The sequence below is a fragment of the Pongo abelii genome, chromosome 11 (genome assembly GCF_028885655.2).
Source record: "Pongo abelii isolate AG06213 chromosome 11, NHGRI_mPonAbe1-v2.0_pri, whole genome shotgun sequence".
NCBI classification, from domain to species: domain Eukaryota; kingdom Metazoa; phylum Chordata; class Mammalia; order Primates; family Hominidae; genus Pongo; species Pongo abelii.
Genome location: NC_071996.2, coordinates 48,205,299 through 48,219,378, shown reverse-complemented (window position 1 = coordinate 48,219,378; position 14,080 = coordinate 48,205,299). Strand labels below are relative to the sequence as shown.

Below are 14,080 nucleotides of genomic sequence, written 5' to 3'. Positions count from 1 at the left end.
TGTCTGTCACTTGCAACTTAACCAGCAGTACTCCATTATCACCTTACGTGGTGCTTTTTAGCCTGGTGGTGGGTAGCGAAGTTGGCAAAAGTCTCTGGGTCTCAGGGATGTAGCCCTCAAAGTATTACTGCTCTTTTTCCAGCTATAGTTCTTGCTAAGAACATATTTCTGCTCCTTTTGTTTTTCTTGTTGTCTTTGTCAGGTGCCATAGGTTTACATCAGTGCCTTATGCCCTGTGTTTTTCTGGTAGATTAAGGCTTTGGTTCCATACAGGAGCATTACCTCCAGCTCATTTTTCATGCCTGCTCTTCCTGTCAACCAGTCCTAAATAAAAGAAGCTGTCTCTTGACTCACCTTTCTGATCCTCTAACCCCCATACCTCCAGCTCATTTTTTATGCCTGCTCTTCCTGTCCACCAGTCCTAAATAAAAGAAGCTGTCTCTTGACTCACCTTTCTGATCCTCTAACCCCCATACCTCCAGCTCATTTTTTATGCCTACTCTTCCTGTGCACCAGTCCTACATAAAGGAAGTTGTCTCTGGATTCACTTCTCTGATCCCCTCACCCCCATACCTTCCTGTTAACACCTAGTGGGCTTCATGGATAAAAAGGCTGCTGGTGTGTGGGAGTCTCCTTCTCCCACATCTGTGGACCTCAGAGGCTTCACCCTCTCTACCAATCTGCACTCTGCACTCTACCTCCAATTTATCAGTTATTCTGAACACTTAGTGGTGTCCAGGTGACATCCATCTTAGCAAAGCAAATGCATATATCCTGTCTCTCCCTATAGGCACCTGTCTCTCCCCAGTTTTCTGGTTAGTTGGTTGTGTTGTAATCTCAACTTTTGAATGGGTCCAAGAAAAGTTGTGGGTTTACTATTTTTCTAGCCTTTTTTTTTTTATATAAGTGTAGAAGAAACACTCCTTCTAGCTTTTCACATCCTGGAGCAGAAACCAGATGTCATTAAGACTGGAGGAGAAAATATTTTGAGAAAAATTATAAATTGTGCTCAAAGGCCTTAGATTCTTGATGAATCAATAGTGTTCTTTGTATATTGTGAAATTAGTGATCAAATACAAATGAACATGAGAACTCTTTTAAAAATATATTGAATTAGTTGATAAGTCCTGTAAGGTGACATACAAATGAAATTTTTCTTTTTTTTTTTTTTTTTTTTTTGAGATGGAGTCTTGCTCTGTCGCCCAGGCTGGAGTGCAGTGGTGCGATCTCGGCTCACTGCAAACTCTGCCTCCCAGATTCATGCCATTCTCCTGCCTCAGCCTCCTGAATAGCTGGGACTACAGGCACCCGCCACCACACCTGGCTCATTTTTTTTGTATTTTTAGTAGAGACGGGGTTTCACCGTGTTAGCCAGGATGGTCTCAATCTCCTGACCTCGTGATCCCCTTGTCTGGGCCTCCCAAAGTGTTGGGATTACAGGTGTGAGCCACCGCGTCCGGCCTCAAATGAATTTTTTTATCTTTATAGTGCTGTATATGTCACTTAGACTGTAATTTCTGTAAATTTAGGTTTTGGTTTTTTTTTTAATTTTTAATTTTGAGTCAGATTCTGGTTCTTATCACCCAGGCTGGAGTGCAGTGGTGCGAACTCAGCTCACTGCTGTCTCCAACTCCCGAGCTCAAGTGATTCTCCCACCTCAACATCCTGAGTAGCTGGGACTATAGGCACATGCCACCATGCCCAGCTAATTTTTGTATTTTTTGTAGAGATGGATTTTCACCATGTTTCCCAAGCTTGTCTCGAACTCCTGAGCTCAAGAGATCTGCCCTCCTCGACCTTTCAAAGTGTTGGGATTATGGATATAAGCCACCATACCTGGCCTATTTTAGTTTTAATAAAGAATGTTGCTCATGATTCACATTGTTGACTAATTGTTGGGTATTTTTTTTGATAAATTTGAAAATCTCTAGGAATTGTTGCAGAATTTGTAAGTGAAGCAACAGAATGTCGTAACTGAAAGCATAAATGTCAACTTTTTAAATGCAGAGGCTTGTTGGCTGGTGAGATTTTATCTAGATCTTCTGGTTTACATTACTAACTTAGGTTTTCTACACAACCAGATCAAATGGAATCTAAAAGAGAGGGGACAAGCTACAAATGTGAAGACCATGGTAGTCTGAGAAGGCAAGAGATTAAAATAACCAAATGTGTGGGTGAAATCAGTAGTACACAGAGAAGACATATATGTTAAGACAAGGCATAGATGGTGGTTATGGCAACTTTTGGAAACTACTTATTTATTTTATGCATTACTTAATTCCTCCTATTTACCCTAGATGCTGATTGGTGTTAGCCAACACCGAACAGCTAACGTACCTGAGGAGAAAATGTGATCCTGGACCACCCAGAAAGAAATATCTGGTGATGCTAACAAAAATTTTTTAAAAATGGGTTCAACTCTTCTTAGATTTAGGTTCCTGTAAATAACTGTGACTCAGCTAAGCATTTCTCAAAGGTCTTGTCCAATCAACCTAAGGTTTAGACTGCATGTGTAGAAAATACAATACTGTTTGTGTAACTATAATTAATGCAAAGTGTTATGTGTTTTTAAAAAGAAGATTTCAACAACAACTTAGGGATTTAGTTCCTTGAGTCTACTGTAAGAGAAAAATATTAAGTAAACAGAGGGAATTTAACTAAAAGGGGGTTTCAAATTATTATTCTAGCACCTTGCTTTCCTTTAGCACGAACAACCATAACTTCAAATTCGCAGACAGAAGTGTTAAGCTCTGGTTTGTTGGTAGAAAGATATACTGTCACTACAACTTGCATAATAGGCTAACATTGATTTTCAAAGTTAAGTGAAAGGTACTAGAATGTTTGTCATTCAACCAAGAGGTCCTTTGTACTTTGCATCAAATCTTAGAATATAGAGGATACACTTAGAGACAATATTAAATTCAAGTGATTAGAAAATATTGACCCTTAAAATTCAGAGAAATCTTTCAGGCAACATGGCAGGCATGGAGGAGGCAGCGACCTTCGGGAGCTACCTGAATGGCAACCTGGATCCAGATGAAAGGGAGAAGGAAGCTGCCTCTACAACTGAGGAAGCAGCCAAGAAAAACAGATGGAAGAAAAAGAAGTGTAAAGGGGCTGCAGCAGGACAGCAGGAAACTGATAAAGGATGAAGAGCCTCAGTGGATGAAGGAGCAAGACAACTGGAAAGACAAGCATTGGAAAAGAAAGAAAGAGATGATGAGGATGAAGATGGAGATGGTGATGGAGATGGAGCAACTAGAAAGAAGAAGGAAAAGAGGAAAAAGAAGAAGGAAAAGAGGAGGAGGAAGAAGAAGAAGAGGAGGAGGAGGAAGAAGAAGAGGAAGAAGAAGAAGGAGGAGGAGGAAGAGGAAGAGGGGGAGGAGGAAGAAGAAGAGAAAGAAGAAGAAGAAGAAAAGAAGAAGAAGAAGAAGAAGAAGAAGAAGAAGAAGAAGAAGAAGAAGAAGAAAGAAGAAGAAGAAGAAGAAGAAGAAGAAGAAACAACCAAAATTCAAACAGACCCTCCCTCAGTTCCAATATGTGACTGTATCCTAATGGTGTATTTCCCAAAGGACAAGAATGTGAATACCCACCCACACAAGATGGATGGAGAATTATGTGTGAAGAAAAGAAGGTGTTAGATCAGGCTTGGGAAGAGATTTGGAGTGATTTTTGAAAAGCTGCAGAAGCACATCGACAAGTGAGAATATATGTAATGAGTTGGATCAAGCCTGAGATGATAGAACTCTGTGAAAAGTTGGAAAACTTTTCACACAATCTAATAAACGAGAATGGATTAAATGCAGGCCTGGCATTTCCTGCTGGATGTTCTCACAATAATTGTGCTGCCCATTATACTCCCATTGCTGGTGACACAACAGTATTACAGTAATATAACATCTGTAAAATAGATTTTGGAATTGGTATAAGTGGTAGGAATATTGACTATTGATTGCGGTCTTACTGTCACTTTTAATCCCAATTATGATACATGATTAAAAGTTGTAAAAGATGTTACTGCTACTGGAATGAAGTGTGCTGGAATTGATGTTCTTCTGTGTGATGTTGGTGAGTCCATCCAAAAATTTATGAAGTCCTATGAAGTTGAAATAGATAGGCAGACGTAACAAGTGAAACCAATCCATAATCTAAATGGACATTCAATTGGGAAATATAGAATACATGCTGGGAAAACAGTGTCCATTGCGAAAGGAGGAGAGGCAAAAAGAATGGAGGAAAGGAAGTGTATGCAATTGAAACCATTGATAGTACAGGAAAAGATATCATGATGACATGGGATATTCACATTACATGAAAAATTTTGATGTTGGACATGTACCAGTAAAGGTTTCCAAGAACAAAATAATTATTAAATGTCATCAATAAAAATTTTGGGACCCTCACCCTCTGCAACAGGTGGCTGGATTGCTTGGGAGAAAGGAAATTCTTGATGGCTCTGAAGAATCTGTGACTTGGAAATTGTATCCACTATTGTGTGACAGTAAAGGATCATACACGGTGCAATTTGAACATACCATACTGTTGCATCCAACATGTAAAGAAGTTGTCAGCAGAGGAGATGACTATTAAACTTAGTCCAAAGCAACTTTAACACCTTTATTTTCTAAGCTTTGTTGGAATACATACCAAATTAATTTGCAACATGTTGTCTGTTTTAACAGTGGACCTGTATAATATTTTTATCTGTGTTTAAAAAAGAAAAAAATTTGGCCATGCAAGGTGGTTGACACCTGTAATCCCAGCACTTTGGGAGGCCAAGGCGGGTGGATCACCTGAGGTCAGGAATTCGAGACCAGCCTGGCCAACATGCGAAATCCCATCTCCACTAAAAATACAAAAAATTATCCAGGCGTCATGGCATGCGCCTGTAGTCCCAGCTACTCGGGAGACTGAGGCAGGAGTATCTCTTGAACCCAGGAGGTGGAGGTTGCAGAAAGCAAAGATGGCACCACTGAACTCCAGCCTGGGTGACAGAGCAAGACTCCGTTTCAAAAAAGTAAAAATAAAATAATAAAAAGGAAGGAATTTGATCAAAGGTAAACAGTCTAACGTAATGAACCAAAGAAAAAGCTTTCAGGACTTTCAAATGTTAACTGTTTTTCCCCTTCCTATCTAGGAAAATGCTATAAAGCTCAGATTAGTTAGGAATGACTTACACCTTTTGTTTTGAAAACTAAGAGACGGTTTCCAGATATTTATATTCCCGTATTTGTTGAATGCTTTGAATGACTACAATTCTGCATCGATACCCACTATTGTTAATTTTTAACCTGCCTGGAATCTTTTTTCTAAAAAAATAAAGATATTTTCAGATTTGAAAAAAAAAATCAGGGGAACCATAAACGTCATCAAGTCTAATCATATCCAAATGTGGTCCATCAATCAACCTCAGCAGAAATAATTGGGGAAGATTTAAAAATTCAGAGAATGTTGACCTCATCTCTGCGATAAGATTAATAAATATTTTATGATTGTCTGGAAAGTAACAGTGTACAGTTTAACCCATATTCTAATTTTGATTCATGATTTTAAATAATTAAACTTTAATAATTGATATGGTTTGGATATTTGTCCCCTCCAAATCTCATGTTGAAATGTGATCATCAGTGTTGGAGGTGGGGCCTGGTGGGACATGTTTGGTCATGATGGTGGATCCCTCATGAATAATTTGCTGCTGTCCTCATGGTAGTAAGTGTGTTCTCACCCTATGAGTTCACACGAGATCTGGTTATTTATAAGAACCTGGAAATTCCTCCCTCTCCCTTGCTCCCACTCTCACCATGTGACATAACTGTATCCCCCTTTACCTTCTGCCATAATTAGAAGCTTCCTGAGGCCCTCACCAGATGCAGATGCTGGTCCTATGCTTCCCGTATAGCCAGCAGGACTGTGAGCCAAAACAAACCTCTTTTCTTTATAAATTACCCAGTCTCAGTTATTTCTTTACAGCAATACAATAATTGACTAATAGAATAATATAAATTACTTATATTTTGGTAGAAATATGTGGTTATAATTTTAGAAAAAAATAACTTTTTTTTTGTCTTCTGACTACAGAATTTACTGGGAAGAGAAGTGGGCTTCTGTTCTGCTGCTAATTTATAAGATTACACTCTAGTGGCAAATTCTTCTATTGCAAGCACATAGCCCCTAGAGCCCAACGATTTCTAAAGGTACATGGTCAGTCAAACCCATGTCAGATGGAAGACATAGCAGTGTCATTTTTGCACAAAAATGTTTACTATCTATTGCTATTGAAGATTTTGCCAACCTCTGCATTTTTTTTATTGCTATGTAGCACATGATGCATTTTATTTGTTTATCTCATTATTTCTCCTAGATTTCCAAATACTTCTCCTAGATTTCCAATCATGAAATATTTCTCCTAGATTTCCAAATCATGAATAAACAACTAGAAAAGAAGTAGAGGACACAGGCTATATGATGATTAAATCAAGTTGTTTAATGACAAAACACTGAACAGATTGTGCATGTTATTTTATCCCATTTACATTGACAAAGTGTCACACTTCTACTTTATGAAGAGAAATTTCATGCAATAGTCATAAGGAAGAAAGAATTAATGCTAGGAATAAGTGTAAAGCTCTGTATAGCTTTTCATTTAAAAGGTTTTACAAATCCTGCTGACCTGTTGCTAAACTAAGCAGAGCGAGTCCCCCTGGAACACACTCTATACTCATTCTTCCTCTTTATTTACATTCCTTTAAACTATTTTTGCATTTTCCTAAATAGCAGAAACTTTTCCTATGAAAATAATGTCAGCCTTTCCATCCCTGCAATGCAAGCTGCTTGCATCAGTTAAATTCTGAGTTGCTTCTTTTGGAGTTAGGGCCAGCTGGTTTATAGCTGAAGTCAGCAGTCACCTGCAGAATGGAGTCTGGAGAAAGTAAGGGTGTTACTCCCTGGCCAAAATTAACATTCCCATTAAGACTCAATTGTGCCTGAAATGCCACTATTAGGGATTGACTCCCACCAATCAATGTTTTGTGCTTTCTAGGACTTACTTATTTCTGACTTCTTTGAATCTAAGATGTCATCAATTATAAAACCCGTCACTATTATACGTACAACTAAAGAAAAAATATATTACCAATTTAACCATGGCAGATCATCAACTCTAAGATTTATCCCAATTTCAAAGATGTTAAATTGTATTTTTAAAAATATGTTTCAATTCTTAAAATAAGGTAAGTGAAAATGCTAGTAATGACAGAGAGAGAGTTGGAAATGAAGACTATGAAGACCCATATTAACTCAATGTTTAAGCATTGATGTCAACCAGCTAAAGCCAAGCTCTAGGATAATGAAATATAGGATAGTCATATTCTTACAGAAGAGAACGAAGAGGAAGATAAACTGCAACTGCTTCACAAGGTTGACTAAACCCAGCATTATTTAGACCACACAATCGTCTTTGAACAACTCCTTTTAGCAATGTTTATTTAAAGAGGTCACTATTTGAAGTTAGCATAGGGAATTCCATAGCTGTTCACCCTTTGGAAAAATAACTGACCCTGAGAAAGGTTAGGAAAGGTGGGAAAAGTCTGTGAATAAAACCTTTTCAGGCTAGAAATAGGTCAGAGTACAGTCTGATCAAAGACACAGATGAAATGCAGAAGAATGTAGATAAAGGTAAAATAATGAGCAAGAGAGAAACCACTAAACAGAGAAATGCTTCTTTAAGTGGCTAGGTATGGCAGGAAAGAACTTTCAGATGCAATGCGGGAAGAGCTTTACTCATTCCGCCTGTACACAGCAACAGTAAAGAAAACAAATAGAAAAAAAAAAAGATGGTGAATTTCAATGCTAAAAAAGGCAGACTTACACTGACTGTCAGAGCTCAGAGTAGAGTTATGGGAACAGACACCTTTTTCTTCTTGAGCTGCATGTCAGATTTTTACAGTAACACAACTACTTTTCCAATTCAGAGGATAAAACAAAAGAAACCTAGATATTTTTTCTCCCCTCCCCTCCAAAAAATCTATAGACTGAATTGATACTAGGGGCAAGACAGGATGTTAGTACAGATATATTTAAAGGGAACAACTATGTCAAAACTAGGATAATTACATAGTATCTACATGGCATCATCTGAAAGATTAGAAAAAGATTTTCTGCTCTTTTTTTTTTTGGAAGGGGGGTCTTGAGGTTATTACCAAAGACAAATTTCTTTAAGTTTTCGTGTGTGTGTGTGTGTGTGTGTGTGTGTGTGTGTGTGTGTGTGTAGGAGGAAGGTGATTTCAAAACCAATAAAATGTAAATGTCTTGGACACAGAGTATTACAAATTCTGCCATATTCTTTAGTAGATTTTTTGATAAATTTTCGAGGAAACCTGAAAATTAGCATAACCACGCCCTATATAATTGACTGACCATGGGAAGCAAGGCTTAAAAGGAGAGACAGAGGAGAATCTCCATGAATTGGAATTTAACAACTTAAAATATGCTAGATGCCCTGCTAAGTACTTTACATACGTAATCCTTTAATCCTCATAAGAGCACTGTTAGGTAGGTATTATTATCATCCTCATTTTAGGTAAGGAGGATGAGGAGAAATTGAATCTCAAGGATATTAAATAGCTCGCTTAAGGCTACACAGCTAGTCAGTGGAAAATGTGAGCCAATTTTAGTCAGCTCACTTCAAATTTCTATGAAACCACGTTGAGAAATATGCAGGAAAAAAACAAACACTGAACCAATGGTGAGAAAAGCACAAAGTCAATTTTATGCACATCAGGTATTTTTTCCTGGGGTAGTGGTAACCCATAAAGTTATAACATTTGTTGTTTTTTAAATAAACTTAGCTCAGAGTTTCCAGATGAAGCTTACATTTACTGAATATTTATTGTACAATAGGTTAAATTATATTCATCTCATTTAATGCTCAAAATAACCCTGTAAGATGGATATTTTCATAATCTCCACCTCAGGTTCATATAGCTGGTACATGATAGAGCCAGGGCTATAACCCCACTTCTGATTTTAGATTCTGGACTCCTCTGAATAAGCCATAACACTTCAGGTGTATGTTTCAACTAGGAATTTTTAAAGACCTCATGAGATCTTTCAAAATATTTTTTTTAAATAATGAATACAGAAAGAATATATCCCATACCTTCTATCCCTACTGATCTACGGTGTTATACACAGCACATTTTCTCATCAAATTTGTTCATGAGTATAATTTTTAAAATCCAAATTCCTGCGGAGTAAAGTTATCTTTATGAACAAAACTAAATCCAAAGCTGATGGCCGGCAATCACCGCATCGCCATAAATATTACTGTCATTAGCAAGATGAAGTTTTCTTTTTTAGATTAAGGTATCTCAGAGAGTTGCTATAGAGAACATTGACATCTTTAAGAGACATGAGATGAGTGTATAGAGTCAAAATATGTCAGCCAGTAAATTTTTTCATGCATTCACAAATATTTATTGAACACCCTATATGCTCTCTCCACATTGTTGTAGGTGCTGGGGATACCACAATAAACAATGCTGAAAACTCCTGTACTGGAGGAGTTTACATTCAAGTGAAAAGAGACAGACAATAATGAGATAAACAAATAAAAAGCATCGTGTGCTACATAGCAATAAAAAAACGCAGAGGTTGGCAAAATCTTCAATAGCAATAGATAGTAAACATTTTAGGCTTTGGGGGCTACATGGTCCATGTCACAACTACTCACCTCTGTCTTTGTACCACAGAAGCAAGCATAGACTAAATGTAAATAAATGAGAGTGGCTCTGTTCCAACAAAACTTTATTTATAAAAACAGGCAGCAGTCAAGATTTGGCCTGCTAGTCAAAGTTTGCCGACTCCTGAAATAAAGCAAGGAAAGAGGATAGAAAGAGTAGGGATGAGGGTAAAGAAGGACTCATTGAAATGGCGACATTTACCTAACGCAACAGAGAAAATAAAAGAGCCAGTCATATGGGTCCCAGAGGAAGAGCTTTCCAGACAGGGGAAGCAGAATGTGCAAAGGCCGTGAGGCAGGAGCTTGTCTGGTGTCATCAAAGATCAGGCAATAGGTCAGAGTGTTGGTAGAGTGGAGTGAGCAGAAGTGAGCAGGCATCTGTGATTTGGAGACTCGAGAGCACAGTAAGGATATGAGGGTTTTTCCTGTGTGATACAGAAAGCAGGGGAAGATTTTGAAAAGAGAAGTGCATGGTGTGTCAGGTTTCAAAATGATCTTTCTGGCTGCTATATGAATAGATTGAAGGGGACAAGGAGCAACAAGAATGATTTAGGCAGTGATTGTAGTCATTTGAGTGAGAGAAGATGGTGTGTTAGATCTTAGGCTGTGGTCTAGCTGACGAAAAGTAGCTGGGTTATGCATGGGTTTCAAAGGTACTGTTAACATTATTTCCTGATGGATTGGATACATGGTGTAAAAGAGAAGGAAGAGCCAAGCATAAGAGTGTCTGAGTAGCAACTGGAATGGGAAAGACAATGAGAAGTAAAGGATTTTTTTTTGAAACCACACACATATCAATAGCTTAGCGTTTAACCCATAAAATGTTGGAAATGTTGCTTTTGAGATATCTACTAAGAAATAAGAAATACATCAATTGATGCCTGGTTCCTCCTGAGTACCTAACAGATATCAATAGGCAGGTATGGCAATGGTGAGAGTAGAGCCCTGAACTTCCTTTCACTTAGGAAAATTTGTATGGAGTCATGACTATACACAACTTTTGGATTATTGAAATAAGACACAGAAACATGAGATATAATCTTGGCTTTGCAATTTAATGGAAACACAGGTAATTATTGTCATTTAATTTCTCTATATCTTAATGATAAGGCATCTACATTAAACATGATGTAGAAACATGTCAATCATGAAAGTTGCAAGGCATCAATGAGACAATTTAAAAAAAGCATTTAGCACAATGCCTGGCAAATAATATATGCTCAGTAAATATTTGATATTATTCTTACTATACATTATGTAGAAAATAAGTACACTTCAAAACTTTTGCCTTTAATTTATGAAAAGGAACACATTTTTAAAGGTATGCAGGAATATGCTGAGTCTTCAATATATTAACCAAGCCTCTTGACTCTACAAAATTATGATCTAAGATTTTATTCAGACTCTAAGAAGAAAAGGACTCCTGGATCTTTAAAAAAAATATTTGCTTGTTGTATTTTTACTCATTAAAAATATAAGCCTTTCAAAGAGTCTTGGCATCACTCTTTCTTGTTTGTTTGTTTTTTAACATTAGAGGTAGTTAGATTAAATCCTAACTGCTAGCACAAGGAAGGAAGGGAGAAAGAAAGGAAGGGAGGAGGGAAGGGAAGGAGGGAGAGAGGCAGGAAGGATGAAAGGAAGGAAGGAAGGAAGGAAAGAAGGAAGGGAGGGAGGGAGGGGATGGAGGGATGGAGGGAGGGAGAAAAGAAAGAGGGGAGGAAGGAAGGAAGGAAGAAGGGAAGGGAGGGAGGAGGAAAGAAGAAAGGGAAGGAGGGGATGGAGGGAGGAAGGAAAGAAGAAGGGAAGGGAGGGAGGAAGGAAGGAAGAAGGGAAGGGAGGGAGGAAGGGAGGGAGGAAAGAAGAAAGGGAAGGAGGGGATGGAGGGAGGAATGAAGGAAGAAGGGAAGGGAGGGAGGGAGAAAGGAAGGAAGGAAGGTAGGAGGGAGGGAGGGAGGGAAGGGAGAGAGGGAGAAAGGAAGAAAGGGAGGAAAGAAGGAAGGAAGGAAAGAAGGAAGAAAGAAAGAAAAAGACAGGAAGTGAAGGAAGGGATGAGGGAGGGAGGGAGGGAGAGAGAAGGAGGGAGGAAGGGATAGAGGAAAGGAAAGGAGACAGAGGAAGAAAGAAGGAAAAGCAAGAAGGTAACAGTGAATAGGAAATAGGTTTTTGAGTATCAGTATTCCCAAATCTAAAAAATAACTTATAGATACATTTATTTTTATAGAACTTTATCTCCTCATAAATTTACCATGTATCAGTTTGTAATTGACATCCTGGATTACCATGACAAATTCACTTATTTCTCAATGCAAGCACAGTCTCTTGAGTGGTTTAATTACTTGATAAAACAGTAAAATACTAAAGCTTCTTCTCACAGAATGTTGAAACATTTGTGTCACCATGTCAATAGTGGTGCCATTTTCTTTTATAAAAGCCCCACTTTGGTATAAAATATTATTTAGACCATAATTCACATTTTTTGTGAGTTTCATTCATGCAAATGATTTTTAAATACGAAAATATTCAAATCTGGAAACAAATTACATAGACAATAGCTAAAATGTTCACTCCTGTTTCTCAACTTCACGTGGTATAGGTTTCCTCTGAAAGATACAGTGCCTTTGATAAAAAAGACTACTAAAGATATGTTAGAATATCAACTTGCATACTTGGTTTTGGCTTAGTCCTATTAAGATACTAGCTTATTTTAAATATTTTTTAAAAAACTAAAACAAACAAAAAATATACTTAGCAGACAGTGGAGAGGCAGTGTAGAAGACTAAATTTAAAATGTTAGAATTCTGATTTATGTGGATTTGAAATCCAGTTTCATATCTTACTATGTGATATTTAAAATTTCTGTAAACTTCCTTTTTATATTTGTCAAATAATTATGACATGTTAAAATTGGATGATATGATTAAATGAAAGGAGAAAGTGAAACCCTCTGTACAAAGTATTATTCTGTTGTTTTAAATGGTGAACTACCATTCATCTTATTTAAGAAAATAACTGCCATGATTTTATCTAAGGAATATTGTAAACGAAAGATGGAAAACAAAATCTAACAAAACCCCTTCCCCATTTGCACCAAGAATACTTGCCTCTCACTGGCAGTTCTTGCAGCTGCAGCATTTACCCCTAGATAACTTTGCCATGAAATATGTCACTTTTATCATTATTTTTGCATCGCTCTAGTATATCAACTTTGGAAACAAAAGACATCATTCTATTTATAGCATTCTGTTTTTAGTGGTGGTATTTCCATTTACAAAATATAGTAATTCTTAATCATTGAAAATGTCAAAACCTAGAAACTGTGACATTCCTATGCGTGATGTTAACATCCTTCTCAAACAGTTGTTAGGCAAGGATTTTTTTGACAAATCTGAATTTTGTGAAATAGAGAATTCTGATGATTCATATAATTCTGATGTTAGTTCTGTTTAGAAATAACTCCAAAAACAGTTTTTATATTTTATTTTCACACTGAAAGTCAGATTTACTTCAGCCTCAAAAAAGGTATTTATGTAAAATTAAATAATCACTGGCAGCAAGCTGCACTTTTTTTTTTCTAAATGAGAAAAGGGTTATTAAACTCATAACCAAAAAAAGTACTTATTACAGCATTTTAAATAGTCAGGGTCTTATTTCCATATTGAGAAAATATTTCAATATTGTTGTTTTTCAAATTAAACATTTGTCTGTTGTCCCCATCCAAATGAAACTACACAATTATCATTAACTTATGCACAGCAAAATTCTAATACAATATTTATGATGTCATATACATAGAAATTAGTTTCTATGAATATAGAGGGCATCCGTAAATAACACTCAGGATAGCATGTGGACTAGAGCAGAGAGCTTGCTCCAAGATCAGAGATAACTATGCATATCATCCTTAGAGATTTTTGAAAAAGGTGTTTTTCATACCAAACTATAAATCAACTAAAAAATCAGTAGCAATTTACCTGCTCCTAAATGCTGTGGGGTTGGAGAGAGGGGGGTGGATACTGTGCTACTTGTAAAAAGACTAGCACTGAAATAAAAATGGGATGACAAAATCACAAAATTTATCATTAGCCACTATTTGCATGAATTCTACTACGTTAACTTCCACGTATTTTTATGCTGGCCCATTAGTTACCTGGATAGTTTATTAACTGGGGTCTCACTTTATTTTTTCCTTTCAAGTAGAAAAGAAAATGCTAGTGGAAATTTCATTTGTAACATAACTTAATTCTGAATTTTACTTTTGATTATAGCCATGATTTACTTTAATGTTTTCAAAATGAATTTCAAAGACTATTTATTCAGTTAATTTTGAAAGTAGAAACATAC

At 36.9% G+C, this 14,080-nt stretch overlaps 1 pseudogene; it reads left to right on the top strand.

The window, feature by feature from the left end:
- Nucleotides 1-2,975: 2,975 nt before the first annotated feature.
- On the top strand, nucleotides 2,976-4,639 carry LOC100434476 (methionine aminopeptidase 2-like; annotated as a pseudogene).
- The last annotated feature ends 9,441 nt before the right edge of the window (nucleotides 4,640-14,080 follow it).